This window comes from Neofelis nebulosa, chromosome 4 (assembly GCF_028018385.1).
Source record: "Neofelis nebulosa isolate mNeoNeb1 chromosome 4, mNeoNeb1.pri, whole genome shotgun sequence".
NCBI classification, from domain to species: Eukaryota; Metazoa; Chordata; class Mammalia; order Carnivora; family Felidae; genus Neofelis; species Neofelis nebulosa.
In genome coordinates this window covers 21221013-21237394 of record NC_080785.1, presented here as the reverse complement: position 1 = coordinate 21237394, position 16382 = coordinate 21221013, and the positions used below count along the sequence as shown (strand labels likewise).

General features: G+C 47.5%; 1 protein-coding gene across 3 annotated transcripts in view; it reads right to left on the bottom strand.

The window, feature by feature from the left end:
• PLXNA4 (plexin A4) overlaps positions 1 to 16382 on the bottom strand; it is a 448488-nt gene that overhangs the window by 315793 nt on the left and 116313 nt on the right. The window lies entirely within an intron of this gene.

Here is a 16382-nt window from a genome sequence, read left to right as displayed (position 1 = left end):
GGTGCCACTTCTAAGGGGAAGCCTGTCTTCCCAATCTAGTGGCTGAGGTCCAGGCTGCTCCCACAAAAAGATGCCAGTGGGTGTTCACCTTGTAAGGGCCAAGACCTCTCTGAGAATCTTCTCAAAAGTTCTGGAAAATGCTCCTTCATCCATTGTTTTTATGAACAATTTCACAGAGTTCATCATTCTCCAAAAGCCCAGCGGGGCGGGTGGGGGGGGGGGTGCAGGCCAAATGACTCCAGATTAAGGACACCAGATGAAATGTTTCTCAGTCACATCATTGTCCATTTCCTTCCTGGACACTCGCTCCTATTTTGCATCTCGAATCCCTTCCCTCCTCCTGGAAGGAAGAGGACTGTTCCATAGGGTCCCTCCACATTACAGATGAACAAATTGGCATCCATAGAGGCCGTGTAAGTAGATCAGGCTCACACAGTAAGTGACTACGAGAGATGAGACTAGAATGCAGGTCCAGGAGGCTGTGGTTCTCTCTGGCACTCAAAGAAGCTTCTACATAATGCTTCTACATCATCAGCTTTCATAGACCTCAGAAAGCACCCGAGCAAAACCCTGGCCTTCTATGTCTCCTCAGCTAGGGGTACACAGCAAGGTTTCTAAAGGGAAGGGAGTGCTCCTCCTGCAGAGCAGGTGGGTCTTCCCACAAAGGCAGGTAGGACACGTGAGCAGCTCTACGTCTGTCCCAGGATGACATCTGGAGCGCTGATACCCTAAGTGTCTCTGACACACTGACTCCACTGTTAATGGGGCAGCTCTAACTGCCCGGTAATTTCATTACTGTTCTATCAGCAGCAAGTGATCATGTTCACTTCACTCCCCCTCCCCGACTCTTCCATCACCTGGTTGCTGAGGAGTTGTCCTCACAAGGTGGCTGCAGGGACCAGGGATAATTGGGGGACCAGAGAGGCCAGCTCTCCCCTCAGTGCAGCACTGATGGAGCTGAAGGTACCGGCTCAGCCTTCCCCAGAGCCAACAGCCAAGGAGGCAGATGTGCTGTCCCATTGGACTCATAACCTCTCAGCCTCTCAGCTCTCTCTCTGAGATTCCAGAATGATCTCTGCATGTCTGTGAGTAAGGACTCTGTTCCACTCTGGCCTGGAGCTTCTCTGGGCAAGCTGGAAAACCAGAGAGGCCCAGGTGGGTAAGTCTGATCCTAGGTCTCTCCATGGCTCAGGAAGCCAGGCAGGGACCCCAGCTTTGGGCACTCTACCACCCAAGGCTTAGAGGCCTCAGAAATGAGATGACTCAAGCCTGAAGAAAATTCTCAGGTTACATTCCCTTCTGTGCCCACATGCTTCAGGTATGGGTGGTACACACCTAAAGGTCCTCATTGCTAACTCAGGGTAGGTCCCGACTCACCAACATCCGCCCCTTGTCTTTTTCAATGGCAAATGTCTAAACCTTCAGGAGACCATGGGTAAGAAAGGCAAGTGAGAGTAGGTGGATGAGGGCTCACCCTTCACGGCTGAGGCCTATCGATGCAGATCTGGAAGTCTTTACCCAGGGAGCAGTCAGGGGACAGCTCGATTCCACTTCCAGGTCCTTCAGGCTGAGCTGTTACTCTGGGCTCCCCACTGTGCCCCTGCCTTGAGGTCTCTGGGGGTTACCACGGGAATGGAGCTGGAGGCAGCGGCCATTGTTTTCCCAGTCCGCATCACATCCCCCAACAATAACTGGTGTGCTGAGCAGCTTAGGAGGTGTTTGTGGCAGAAAGTCTAAAAGGACTGACAGTTCCAGCCCTCAGACAGTTGGGGAAATTTAGAATACATGGGAATACACATGGAGAGAACAAATATTAAGCAACATAGAAGCCTATTCCCAAATCAAAGTTTCAAAGAGGGCTCTCTTGCGCTGATCTCCAGCAAGGAAAAAAAAAAAAAAAAAAAAAAAACCTTTTTATTTACTTTTTTTTTTTTTTACAGTTTATTCATTTATTTTGAGAGAAACAGAGATCAGGAGAGGGAAGAGAGAGAATCCCAAGTAGTTTCTGCGCTATCAGCACAGAGCCTGATGTGGGGCTCAATCCCACGAACCACAAGATCATGACGTAAGCTGAAATCAAGAGTCAGACACTTAACTGACTTAGCCACCCAGGCACCCCTGAAAAAAGGCTTATATTTTGTTTGTTTTCTGTGCTTGAGGTGCCCAGTGGGGAGGGAACAGTGGGGCAAGCAATCAAGGACACATCCTTGTCTGTGGAAAGCTTTCTAAGAGAAGAAGGTAGGGGACAGCGTGGGTCCTGGACCCAGGGGGCTCCAGGAAGGGGAGGCCAGGCCAGGCCCTTTTAAGAGAGAGCAAGAATAGGCTCACACTCTTTAGCTGCCTTAGCAGAACCGACCGAGCACACCAGGCTGGGATCTGCACATGGGCACGGGGATGTGGGGCCCTGCAAATTTATTGTAGCAATGATCTTCCTAGAGATGACAGCCAATGGGCCTCCTTTTCTTAAATCTGTTTCTCTCAGTCTTCAAATTGGCATTCTTCCAAAATGAGGCTGAAAGAGCCAGATACCAAAACATGGCATCACTCACTGCCCTCTTCCTTTCTGGACAGCCCCCTCCCCATTCCAAAAGGCATGCTGGAAGGACACACAAGAGTCTTGGCCCTTTCTTCTCATTGAGTTTGTCTCAAGTCTTGCCTTAGCTCTGGGAGTTAGAGTAAAAGCAAGAAGATGTTTTCCTCCCTTGCTTTGACCAGGAGAAGCATTTCCAGAAGAACCTGGAATGCAGTTATCTTTCATCATCTCTCCCAGCAAGGCATCGTGACACCAGCAGCAAGAGATGGAATAGGCAGGAATAAAAGGCAAGGCTTCTGCCTCCCACTGAAGCACCCCACCCACTGTAACACATTTCGAGGTCTCGGGCCTTCCCAGCCCAGAAAGCTTAGAGCGTGCCCATCTCTCCCAAGCACAAATCAAGCAGGGTTCCAAAGGCAAGGAAAAAGGAAGATGGTCTAACACTGAAAAAACCAGTGGTGGCCATGAGGTGCTGGACAGTCCAAAAAGATGTGGCACGGGGCAAGTTTCTAGTCCCACGTCCCTCCCGGAAATAGTCATGAGAGAGCACTCACACGCTATGAGGTGTGCGTGAAAGGTGGGAGGCCCATGCTCCCAGTCCCTGGAACACGATGTTCTGCCCTCTCCCTTCTGTGGGGAAAGACTCTGCTCATGAGCAGTTCCATTCCAGCCCAAGCTCTCCGGTCTCCAAAGCCAGGGATGAGGGAAGACATGAACATTAGCACAAGGGATCAGAGGAACAAGTGTCAGCTGGAAGACAGCTCCCAAAATGGTCGGAAATGAAGGCCCTAATTACATTCCTCCATTGGCGATGACCTTGGGTCATCACACACCAGCAATTATTTACTCTGGCAAAGTGATTAGGGAATTGGGGCCAGGGAATTGATGTGTTGGGGTAGAGGCACATGGAGTACAGAAGATGAGGGTAGTGATGGGAAAGATGCTGTTTTTGCATCTGCCTCCTCCTAAGTGGGGTCAGTGCTGGCATCAGTGAGAAGCTTTACACCGTGGCCTACTCTTCATACATGGAGGCCCAAATAGGAAAAAGGGGTAAAAAAAGAGAAAAGCAGAGAAGAATAAGGGCCAAAGGAACAGTTGCCTATTAACAGGTGAAAATCCTCTGTAAATCAGGGAAAGGATGGAGAAGTTACAACAAACCTGCCCCCCACCCCCCAATGAAGGCTGAGAAATCAGATCAGGCAGCCAGGACAACAGCAGAGACAGAAAAGACTGAAGAAACAGACTGCGGACGCTAAACCAGGACTAATCCTGTGCAGGAGGGCTTCTCCAAGTGTGGTGCCTGGACCAGCAGCATCAGCATCTCCTGAGAACTTTCTAGAAATGCAACTTCTCAGGCTCCACCCTGAGTCTGCTGAATCAGAAACCCGGGCGGGGGGGGGGGGGGGTGCCCGGCAATCTGTGTTTTAACAAGCCCTCCCAGCTGGATCTGGTTCACGTTCAAGTCTGAGAGCCACCCCTGTAGGGAAAAGGGACTCCATCCTTTTTTGTTTCCAGCCTTTGCCTACATGAGTTTTTTCAAATTTTGTGTTCAAAGTTCCCCCTTGAGACCAGGCATTGCTTTCAATGAAAAATAACCATTTCTGCACAGAGGTTTTGTCTTTGACCCACCATCAGCAGAAATGACATTTGAGTGTGGTTCACTCGGAAACAGCAGAATTAGGTCTGCACCACGTACTCAGCATCCGTTGTTCCAGCTGCTTTGTGTGGACAGCAGGTATTTGCCAGTAGCCCATTGGGTTCAGCGTCTGTCACACTTTCCTATATGCAGAAATGGTGGGAGCACCAGTAACATAACTTACAGTAAAGGAAGCAAAGAAGTTTTGAGCATTTCATACACATTATCTCAAGCCTCAACGATAGCCTCATTGCACAGATTTAAATGACTGGATCTACTCCTGAAATCATTGCTTCACTATATGCTAACTAATTTGGATGTAAATTTTAAAAAATAAAATTCAGGGGCGCCTGGTTCAGGGGCGCCTGAGTGGCTCAGTCGGTTGAGTGCCCGACTGCAGCTCAGGTCATGACCTCACAGTTCGTGGGTTCGAGCCCCGCATCAGGCTCTGTGCTGACAGCTCAGAGCCTGGATCATGCTTTGGATTCTGTGTCTCCCTCTCTCTCTGCCCCTCCCTTGCTCACACTCTGTCTCTTTCTCTCCCAAAAATAAATAAAACATTTAAAATAAATTAAAAAAAAAAAAAAAGACTGGTTCAGGGAGGTGAAGTAATTTGGTCAAGGCCACACAACTACTGTCTTGGGTCACAAAGTTCCTGTATGTGCCACTATATTTTGAATAATCCAAAACTATTCAAAGAATAGCCCCCCAAACCACTCCATTTTCTTTGCAGTTAATTTGTAAGCCACCACACCAAAAACTGGCTTATCACTCATGAAGGAGAAAGAGCTAGGGTTCTGTGGGTTAGGGAGGGGGCTCACTGGCTCTAACCCAAAGCCAGCTAGGAAATGGCCCCTACAGAGAGGAGCCAGAGACATCCTTGTTATGCATTGAACTGTGTCCCTAAAATTCATGTGTTGAAATCCTAACCCCAGCTCAGAATGTGACTGTATTTGGAAATAGGATCTTTAAAGAGGTAATTAAGTTAAAATGAGGTCATTGAGGTGGCCCTAATCCAATATGGCTGATGTCTTTATAAGAAGAGGTAATTTGGACCCAGAAACACGCAGAGGGAAGGCCACGTGAAGACACACGGAGAAGAAAGGCACCTGCAAGTCAACGAGAGAGGCCTCGGAAGGAACCGACCCTGCCTACACCTTGATCTCCTACAGCCTCCAGAACTATGAGACAATAGATACATTTCTGTTGTTTGAGCCACCTGGTCTGTGAGGCTTTCTTTCTTTCTTTTTTTTTTTTTCAACGTTTTTTATTTATTTTTGGGACAGAGAGAGACAGAGCATGAACGGGGGAGGGGCAGAGAGAGAGGGAGACACAGAATCGGAAACAGGCTCCAGGCTCTGAGCCATCAGCCCAGAGCCTGACGCGGGGCTCGAACTCACGGACCGCGAGATCGTGACCTGGCTGAAGTCGGACGCTTAACCGACTGCGCCACCCAGGCGCCCCTGTGAGGCTTTCTTATGACTGACCTCTTCCTGTTGCCAGTGTGAGCTGTCCACCCTCCCACAGCTCCTGTGGTGTCCCCACAGGGTCTCATTCTAGCCAGCAGCAGAGATTCTGTGCCTCTTGGCCCCGGGCAGGGGCTGGAGATGACAAAGATGCCACCTCCTAGCTGCACTGAGAGCGGGACCTCAGAGACAGGCAGTTCGGAGAGGCAGTCCTGGCTGTCTGCCTTGGGGCCGGCTGCCTCCAGTCTCACATGGGCTCTGTCTGCACACGCATGGCAGGTACCCGCTGCTCCTGCCGTTCCGGTGTTTGCCTCCTTTCTGGCAGGTGCCCAAAGACAGAGCATGAAGCCCCAATGGCTGAGAAAGGAGAACTACAGAGCTGAGACAACACGCAGATTTACAGAGAACAGGTTTACCTTCAGGAAGTGGGAGGGGCATCTGACTCTCAGGATGGCGCAGAGGGAACGAGAGGGAGGCAGGTAGCAGCTGTGTGGCACAGCAGAATCAGCACAGGGAAAAGTGCGCCCTTGTACATACCCCCCACACACACACACAGTGGGGGGATATTTGCATTCACACCTGCAGACACGGCGATTCTCAGTGCACTAATGCACACACACACCAGATACAGTCTACGTGTCTGGTGGGGAGCACCCATAGTATATCTGCTGAGTAAACACACCCCTTAGAGAATTCCCGTTTGCATTCTCCACACTCACTCTCTTTCTGGGCTTCAAAATTGTGCATCAAGTATGCAGCTGCACGGAGAGTTATACATCCACAGAAGCCTGCCAGGACATTCCACAGGGCCTGGCAGAGGGGAGGGGAAGTGAGGCCCAGAAATTCCGCACCCAGTTTCGGGGTGTGGGTGCACGGCTCCAGGTGAGCTGACTAAAAGCCTCCTCTCCCCTGCCCAGACCCGTCCATCACCCCCTCCCCATCTCAGGAGACCAAGGAGGAACACAGGGGGCACGTGGAGTTGTCCAGAGTGTGGGGATCAGACCAGCCTCTGCAGCTCACAGCACAGACCAGAGAAGACAGCCCCCCTCTCCTGCTTCTGTGCCTCATGGGCCTGAAATGGGGCTGGCTAGAGGGCAGGAGGCAGACGAAGCCATTTGTATCTAATTATTGTAGCATGATTCGTGGTCCTGGTTTGCTTCTTCTGTGTTCTCTTTCTATAGGGCCAGGAGCTTTCTGTGAGCTCCTATCTCTACTAATTTCCTCGGTAGAGGCTGCAGGTACACAGCAAAAGCCAAAACAACCAGAGGGACTAATCACCGGCTCTGGACAGTGATGGGATTAAATTCAGTGACAAATTTTATTAGGAAGCTCTAACCGTGCCCAGATAAGTGTGTGCGGGAAGATAACAACTCAGCTGTGAGCTGGCTGGCCACCGGGGAGCCCTTAACACACTGAGCCCTTCAGTGGGCCAGGAAGGGAGGAGGGGGAGGGCAGGAGGAGTTGATGAATCAATCAGAGACTGAAGGCCAGCCTCTCTCCATTCACACCCAAGCAGCACCCTTAGCCCCCAGCTCCAGCTTCCCTGCAGGGGGAGTGGGGTGGAGGTGGGGAGGGAGGCTTGGGTGGTACTGAGGACCCATGTGTTCCCGCCAAGATAACATGCATCATCTTATTGGCCTCACACCCACCCATCTCCATTTATACTTCAGTGGTTATGTATTTGGTAAGCCTCATCCTTACCATTTGGATCTTCGAAATTCGTTCTGCCAACGTTGGACCCTGTCTCCTAAACCACATGAACAAGTATAATTTGAGCTTTTCTACTATACCTGAGTGGATGCCTTGAATTTTTTAAAACTTCCTATTTTGGAGTAATTTTAGATTTATCGAAGAATTGCAAAGATAATACAGAGAGCTCCTACATATTCTTTACCAAGTTTCCCCTAATGGCAATATCCTGCCTAACCATGGTACAATTCCGAAAACAAAATTAATTAGACGATAAACTTCCATTTGGACTTCACCAATTTTTCCACGCGTGTCCATTTTCTGTTCCAGGATCCAATCTGAGATCCCACATTGCGCTTATGGTGTCTTGTATTTTGATAGGTTTTCTTCTTACCTGCTTAAGAGTCTCTATTGTCACTGGAAATAAATTACAATTTGATGAAACAAATCTTGTCTTCTATCCTTTAAATACACTACTCTGGTCCCTTCCATCAACCTTTCCCCACGATGCAGTAAACCTCATCGGGAATAGCAGAACAGCTGGGCAATTTGGTGACGTAGGAAGCTGATGTTCCATGAACACAGGTTCTGTAGATGACATGGTACAAATCAAGAAAGGATGGTATCTCCCTGTACAGTAGGCTGCGTAATGGCTCCAAAAGAGATCCGGGCCCTAATCCCTGGAGCCTGTGCGTTACCTTACATAGCAAGAGAGACTTTACAGATGTGATTAAGGATGCTGAGATGGGATAATTATCCTGGATAATGTGGGTGGGTCCTAGGTGCAATCACAAGTGTCCTTGTATGAGGGTGGTGGAGGGAGACTTTACTACACAGAGGAGAGAGCAAGGCAGAGACAGGGCAGAGACGGTTTGAAAGATGCTACATTACTGGCCTTAAAGATGGAGGGAGGAGGCGTGAGCCAGTGCAGCTCTAGAAGGTGGAAAAGGAAAGGAAATGGATGTCCCTCCAGAGCCCATGGACCTCCAGAGCTGCAGGAGAATAAGTTCGTGTTGTCTTAAGCCACCAACTATGTGGTAATCTGTTATAGCCGCCACTTAAAACAGTGGACACTCAACAAACACTTGCTGAACTAGTATGCCGGGTCTATCTCCCTCTGAAATCCACAACGCTGGCCTGTCTGAAAAAAGAAAAGCTCCCCCTCTTTCTGTTATTTTCTGCTGAGGATATCAGCCAGCCTCTCACAACTAAAAAGCCCTTTAAAAACATCTATAGTCTATATTTGGCAGTATCTCCTAAAGCTGAAAGCACGCAACGGCCTCGCAATTTCACTCCTAGGTATGTTCGCAGTAGCAATATGAATCTGTGGTCTCCAGAAGACATACACAAGAGTATTAAGAATAGCGCCGTTCATAAAAGGCACAAATTGGAAACCATTCAAATGCTCATCAACAATAAAACAGGAGAACAAATTTTACTAGAGTCACACAACGGAATGCTATACGACCATAAGAATGAACAAACGATACCTACTTCGGTGAGAGGGATCCGTCTCCTAAACATAAAGCAGAGCAAAAGAAACGAGACACAAGAGGGTGTGTGCCGCATGATCCCACTTATGGAAAAACTGGAGAACCTCATCTACGCCGTGAGAAGTCAGGAGGGTGGCCGTCCTTGGGAAGGCGGCAGTAGAAACTCAAAGCGGGCACCGGAGGGTATTCTGGGAACGGGCAACGTTCCATTTCTTGACTTGGGTACAGGTTGCAGGCGAAAAGTCACTAAGGTGCACACTTAACGGTGAACACGCTATCCCATGTGAATATGAAAGTTCAGCTCAAAGTTACCCAAGGAACCCAAGGTGGGAAGCAATGCCACCGCCAATCGCATCCACTCATGACGCTGCCCGCAGCAGAGAGCCGGGCTAAATGTCGAACGGGACAAGCACAGCAAACAGGGTCTGCCTGTTATCATAATCACATCTCTAGGGACATGTGAAGCCCTCATTTTCCCTTCACGTCTCTAATGTGGGGACACGGGATGCAATTACAACCCTGAAATATGCAACTTAGTAAGTGTCAATACACACATCTACGTGAGCCCAGGTGAGGCATGTAATTTACACGGCGTGACCAAATCAGAGAGCTCGTCACAGCTGCTGCCTACCTCCTGCCACGCGGCCATGAAGCTTTCGGACCCTCTGGGCTGCCTGTCTGAACAAAGACAGAGACTCGGAGGACAAGTTCTCCTGAGCAGACAGTTTTCTGGGACAGAGCCCATAATTTAAAAACTGCATGAAGAAGCACAGGGTGAGAACTTAAATAACGTTGGCGTTGTTTTCAACACCAATAAGATTTTTTGTTTGGGAAGAGATTTTCCCACCTTCCTTTATTATTTGAAATTCAACCTCTGTGGTCATAATCTATCCTTCAAGAGAAGCTGGGAGCAAATTGAATGGCAGTAAATGTGAAATGGGATGATCATATATCCTTGGCCGTACGGAGAAGAACCTGGGACAGGCTGAAAGGCAGTAAGTGGGCTGGAGGAAATTGATTTTGTGAGATTCTTTCAGGGGAAGCACAAAACGGTGTTAGCGACGCCCTGAGAAGAAGATGGGTGGGGGTCCAGTCCTGAGGTTTTATGCGGAGCTTATCCTCCTCGGGCATTTTTTTGTTTATTTATTTTTGAGAGAGAGAGAGAGAGAGAGAGAGAGAGAGAGAGAGAGAGAGAGACAGAGTGTGAGCGGGGGAGGGGCAGGGAGAGAGGGAGACAGAATCCGAAGCAGGCTCCAGGCTCTGAGCTGTCAGCGGGGCTGGAACTCACGAATGGTGAGATCATGACCTGAGCTGAAGTTAGATGCTTAACCAACTGAGCCACCCAGGCGTCACCCCCTTGGGCATTTTCAATTCATATTCCCACACCCCTGCCCCAACAACATTCGGACCTACGGTCAGCATGTCAGAGAATCTGGGCTTGGTTTTTTTTTTTTTAATTTTTTTTTAACGTTTATTTATTTTTGAGACAGAGAGAGACAGAGCATGAACGGGGGAGGGTCAGAGAGAGGGAGACACAGAATCTGAAACAGGCTCCAGGCTCTGAGCTGTCAGCACAGAGCCCGACGCGGGGCTCGAACTCACGGACCGCGAGATCATGACCCGAGCCGAAGTCGGACGCTTAACCGACTGAGCCACCCAGGCGCCCCAATCTGGGCTTGTTTTAACACCAGACCAGAGGGGAAATCTGTGAGGGGTGAGGGCTGGCAGGCCAGTGTGAATTGACAGTCTCCTCTGCACTTAATACCAAGTATCCCAAAACAAAGTAGAAATAATTCGTTATCTGCTGGTTTCAATGATCTGCCTCACATCTCCTTTCCAGAAGTGCAGACAATTGGGGTTGACCAAACTGTGAAAATGCCTGATTTTCAAATTCACCTTTGTGCAAAGAAGCACGCCCACGCCCTGCCCCTTCTCTTCCCTTCTCCCCTTGGACAAGCACACTTAACACACACTCACCCTGCTAGCCTGTGAGAACATATGTAGTGAAGGGGAACCACATCCAAACAATATTTTATGTTTCCTCAGAAGCGCAGCAAATATACCAGGCTTCGTGCAGGTAGACATTCTCACCTTCTGCTTCTGAAAGTCCAGGTGTGGGAATTACCAGGTGGAAGCCAATGGCAAGAACGCTTATGGTCACGGGTGTATTCAGGTACAACATAACAAGAATTCAAATCATAAATTCTCCAAATGTTTTCAAAAATAGCTGCATGGAAAACATTGGTTGCGTGGCTCCCCCTCCCTCCTGGGGCTCTATCCAGCTCATCCCCGGAACGACAGAGTTGCAGCCTTCCCCGAGCCTCAGCTGCCAAAGAACTCTGGGGAAGGTTTTGCCACGCGGAAACCAGGTCAGGACAGGTCAGGACAGCTGGAGGTGGGGCTATCAGCTGGCAAGTGGGACTGGGGACTTCAAGGCAAGAAGGTGGGGTTTAAAATCAAAACTCTGATCCTTTCATCACAGCCTTTCTGTGTCTCTCTTTCCTTTTACTGCATAAAGTGGGAAGAATGAATCTCACCTTCCGCTAATCTCACATATCACTCACTATGAGGGTGACTTTGACTTTTCAGTGAAACACAAACGCACATACAAAAAGAGACAGAGAGAGAAAGGTATTGGAAATCTAAATGTTTCAGAATGGAGCCCACACTGATTTCTGGTAGACCCGTCTCACCTCCCCATACAACCTCTCCACAGAGGGCTGAACAAACAGAAAAAAATATGCAAAAGGGATATTACAGGTCCAGAAAATAAAAATAAAAAGATGAAAGAATCACAAGAAATATCCTCCTATGAGATAGATTTAACATAATGAAAAAGAGAAAGGGAATATTTGGAAATTTTTCTTACTCGTTTTTCAGTAAGATTCAAGAGGACTTTTGCTGGGGGAAAAAAAAATCAAACTAAATAGTATCTACAGCAAGAGTCAATGAACTTTGCCTTTAAAAGACCAGGTAGTGGGGCACATGGGTGGCTCAGTGGGCTAAACATCTGACTTCGGCTCAGGTCATGATCTAGCAGTTCATGAGTTCAAGCCCTGCATCAGGCTCTGTGCTGACAGCTCAGAGCCTGGAGCCTGCTTCAGACTCTGGGTCTCCCTCTCTCTCTGCCCCTCCCCCATTCCATCTCTCTCTTTCAAAAATAAATAAACATTAATAAAACAAAAATAAATTAAACAAAAAAGAAAGAAAGACCAGATAGTAAACATTAACTGCTTTGATGGCCACATGGTCTCTTTTGCAACTCCTCAGCTGGGCTCCCCAAAGCAGTAGACAATATGTAAAGAATGGCTGGGACCAGACACAGACTTCAGCCCTAGCTTGCCCGCCACAGCTCACCTAAAAGGAAGGATGTGGAGTCATGGAACTTTACGTGAAAGGTTGAAGTTAAAACCTCACGGAAAGCAGTCAGCAGCAAAAGCGTCCTGCAAAAAATTAAGTTCAAGGTGGAAAGATACACTTGGAAAGCTTTCCCAAGACTTGCATGACAGTGAGGAAAAGAGAGAGGCCTAGACAACAAAACCAGGGGACTGATACATGCATAGAAGGAATCCTTCAAGAAGAGAACAGCCCAGAGCAGAGACCATCATGATCATAGTCACCATCATCATCATCACCATCCTTTCAGAGTTGAAAACTTGAGGCTGCAGATTAAAAGAGCATATTTAAATGCAATGCAAAAGAAATTAAATCAACATGGACACATATCCTGATAAACTTTTTTAATATCTAGAGAAAATACTAGAACCTTCAAACAGGTAAAAAGAAAAGAAAACCTATAAAAGAATCAAAATCCAGGGGCGCCTCGGTGGCTCAGTTAGTTGAGGGCGAACTCTTGATTTCGGCTCAGGTCATGAACCCCAGGTCATGGGATCGAGCCCGCTTAGTCATGGAACCTGCTTAAGATTCTCTCTCCCTCCCTCTGCCCCTCTCCCCAGCTCTCTCTCCCTCTCTCTCTCAGTCTCTCTTAAAAAAAAGTAATCAAAATCCAATGGGTCTCAGGCTTTTCTCCTACATTCATTGCTCAGAGACAATGGAGAAATTTCAACAACTTTGAGGAAAGAAAAATACTCACCCAGGTTGTCATTTACATGTAAAGTCAACAGAAGGACACTCTCAGAAACTCAAGGGCTAAATAAATTACATTACAAATATTTCCTTCTTGGCAAAAAAAAAAAAAAAAAAAAAAAAAAAAAAAAAAAGTTTTAAAGGCAAATGCTGATCCACCAAGAGACAAAGCAAAATCAAGAACCCGCAGTGAGTAATGTGCAGGGTAAGAGATACATGAACAATGATAAGCTGGTTGAGGTGTCTAACTACTTAGAATAATTTCAGTGGTAGAAGGGCAGAAATGTCAAACAATCTTTGAAAGGAATGAAGGGAAATTGAAGTGACCAGAATGTAAAAATTATTAGCATGGGTCTTAAAACCTAAAGCATAGTAGCAACAATGGGAAAATGGGGAAGGGAAGGACATAAAACCATACTGTGTAATTCTTAACTTTGATGCTTATGGGTTTAAATATGCTTTCAAAAACTTAAGGGTAATCATTATTAAGTTTAAGTAGGATGAATACTCCCCAAATCACCAGAAGGAGGGAAAGCAGAGCAAATCCAATCCATAAAGTAAAAATTAACAGGTAAAAAGGAAACAGGAAGGAAAAAGCATTGAGAAAGAAAACCAGAAACCTTAAAGATAAAGAACAGAAGAGCAAATGGGGCGCCTGGGTGGCGCAGTCGGTTAAGCGTCCGACTTCAGCCAGGTCACGATCTCGCGGTCCGTGAGTTCGAGCCCCGCGTCGGGCTCTGGGCTGATGGCTCGGAGCCTGGAGCCTGTTTCCGATTCTGTGTCTCCCTCTCTCTCTGCCCCTCCCCCATTCATGCTCTCTCTCTGTTCCAAAAAAAAAAAAAAACAAAAAAAAAAAAACAGAAGAGCAAAGATTACATTATGAAACACTAGGCTGTCTTTAGAAATCGAGCCTGAAGGATATTTAATCACATGGGAATATGTTCACAATAAAAAGAAGACATGATATAAAATATATATATATATATATAACATATAACATATAATATAACATATATATAATATAGCATATAATATATATATAATATATATATATGTTATATGGTATATTATCTCAGTTTGTATATATTTAAAGTACATGTCTATAGAAAAAAAGAGAAATGGAATACACTCAAGTATCAATCATAATTTTCTGAAAGTGATAGGACTTCAGGTGATTGTCATTTTCTTATTTATTCTTTTTCTATGTTTTCCACACACAATATATATCGCTACAATAATTTTTAAAAAGCGATAAGCATTACAAAAAAAATAAAAGTTTTAGGGTCCCACAAAATCAAACTGAGAAAAGGGAGAGAAGAGGGCACTGAGAGGCTTTGGAAGATATCATGGGCCGTGGGTTGGGTCCAAGCGGTCAGCAGACCCCACTAGGCTGGAATCTGGATTTTCCATCTCCTGCTGCCTCCCTCAGGAGTTTCCAGACACATGAGCAAAATCTCACCAGAAAAGCTTCACTTTTCAGAATCTTTACTATATGCTGTGTGCAACATGCTTGAATCCTCACGACAGCCCCAAGAGGCAAATACACCAGCCCCATTTTACAGATGAGCAAACTGAGGTCAGAGAGGATGAGAGATTTGCTTGAGGTCACATGGTGGGGAAGGGAAACTGTCAGGATCCGAACCCAGATAGCCAGCAGACAGCCTGTTCGTTGAATCCCATTTCTTTTCCTCCTTCTGGAAGTTAAGCAAAACTTGTCTGACTTCATTGCTATTATTTTCTAATCTGTTCATTCTTCACTCTGGCTTAGGAGGACACAACTGTGAGCGCTGCTATCTCTTGCTTTCAGCTGGGCCATGAATACAAATGCCCCAGATTCTCTCACAAAGACCCTGCAAGCTGCACCCCAGGAGAGCTTCCTGAGCAGACACACTATCCCTTCCAGTCTAGCTTCGGTGGATCAAACAGAACCAATTTCATCACAGCTCACCCGCCCCCACATCCTTCCCTCATAAACTCACCGTGGAGTGCAGGCCCAGCGGCCTGTCCGATATATGTCAGAGTCCTGAATACTTCTCCCCACGGGCCCCGCACCGGCCAAGGAAACCTGTGCTGGCTGGCAGCCAAATGAATAAAATCCCTACCTTCGCCTAAAAGGCAGGGGAGGGGAGCGGAGAGCTTACCTCTGAATTGCAATGTTACTAGGACCCAGTTTGCTGTAATAATACCAATTAACATTTCTCCCCCTCCTAATAGTTTCTAGTACAGGATAAAAATAGCTGTACACGTGGAGCTGAAGCGCAAAAAATAACAATGGGAATGTGCTCTGGAAGAGCCCCAATCTACCTAGCCTGGGAAGGAGGGAGGGGTAGGCAGGCAGCATCATGGGAGATTTAGAAGGGGCTGCAGAGAACCCGCTAGAATTAAGCGCCTTCCTGCACCTTGCTCCTCTCCCAGCCGGAGCTGCTACGTCTGACAGCTGAAAGCACCTGTGGAAAAGTAAAGATGGCATTGGATCCAGAATCAGAGACTTGACTGTCAGGTGGGAACGTGCCCACCCTGCCACTAACTAGTTTTGTGACCTTGCTTGAGTCAGATAACCTCTCCAAGCTGATTCCTTATCTATAAAACGGAGAATCATTGAGGATCGAGGCCCCTACCTGGCAGGCGGGTGTGCCACGTAAATGTGGCAGCCTGTGAAAGGGCTTTGCAAATTTGCAACGTGTGATTCAAATGTTAGAGGAGATCTCTGAGTATCTGGTGGCGGTGGTGATGCAGGTGACCTTTGCCACCACTGCCATCATGGATTACCAAACTGAAAATTGCCCCGAATCGGCCCCCACCCCGTTCAGCCGGTTAAAGGAACACGCCGGTCCCATAGGTGTTCTCCTGCACGAGCCCAGGAGACACCGTTCCTAACCCAGGCACACGGGCTGGAAGCTACCTTCATGGATATTTCTCCGATGGAAACATCTCGTCCTAAAGACACAGGTGGCCTGGCCAGAAGCTGTTTTCTTCATAGCTCTGAGCTTTTTGGCTAAGAGAGAAGATGCACAATCATACTCAGCACATTCCCTGAGGGCTGGCTTCCCTCTAAGGACAATCACGCCAGGGGCACCTGGCTGGTTCAGTCGGTTGAGCGTCCGACTCTTGATTTCAGCTCAGGTCATGATCCCAGCTTTGTGGGATCAAGCCCTGCGTCAGGTCCTGCACTGAGCATGGAGCCTGCTTAAGATTCTCTTTCTCTCCCTCTGCCCCTTTCCCCTGCTCACATGCTCTCTCTGTCTCTCTCTCCCTAAAAAAGAAGAAAGACAGAAAGAAAGACAGAAAAAGACAGACAGACAGACAGAAAGAAAGAAAGAAAGGAAGAAAGAAAGAACTTAAGGACCATCATGCCAGGCCTGAAGCAGTCCCAGGAGGCCCAGGGGCCATCTATGGTAAGAGTGCAAAGGAGAAGCAGTGGAAGGTCCCCTCCCTCTTTCCTTTCCTTTACATACACACTACCCCGCATTCCCCAGACC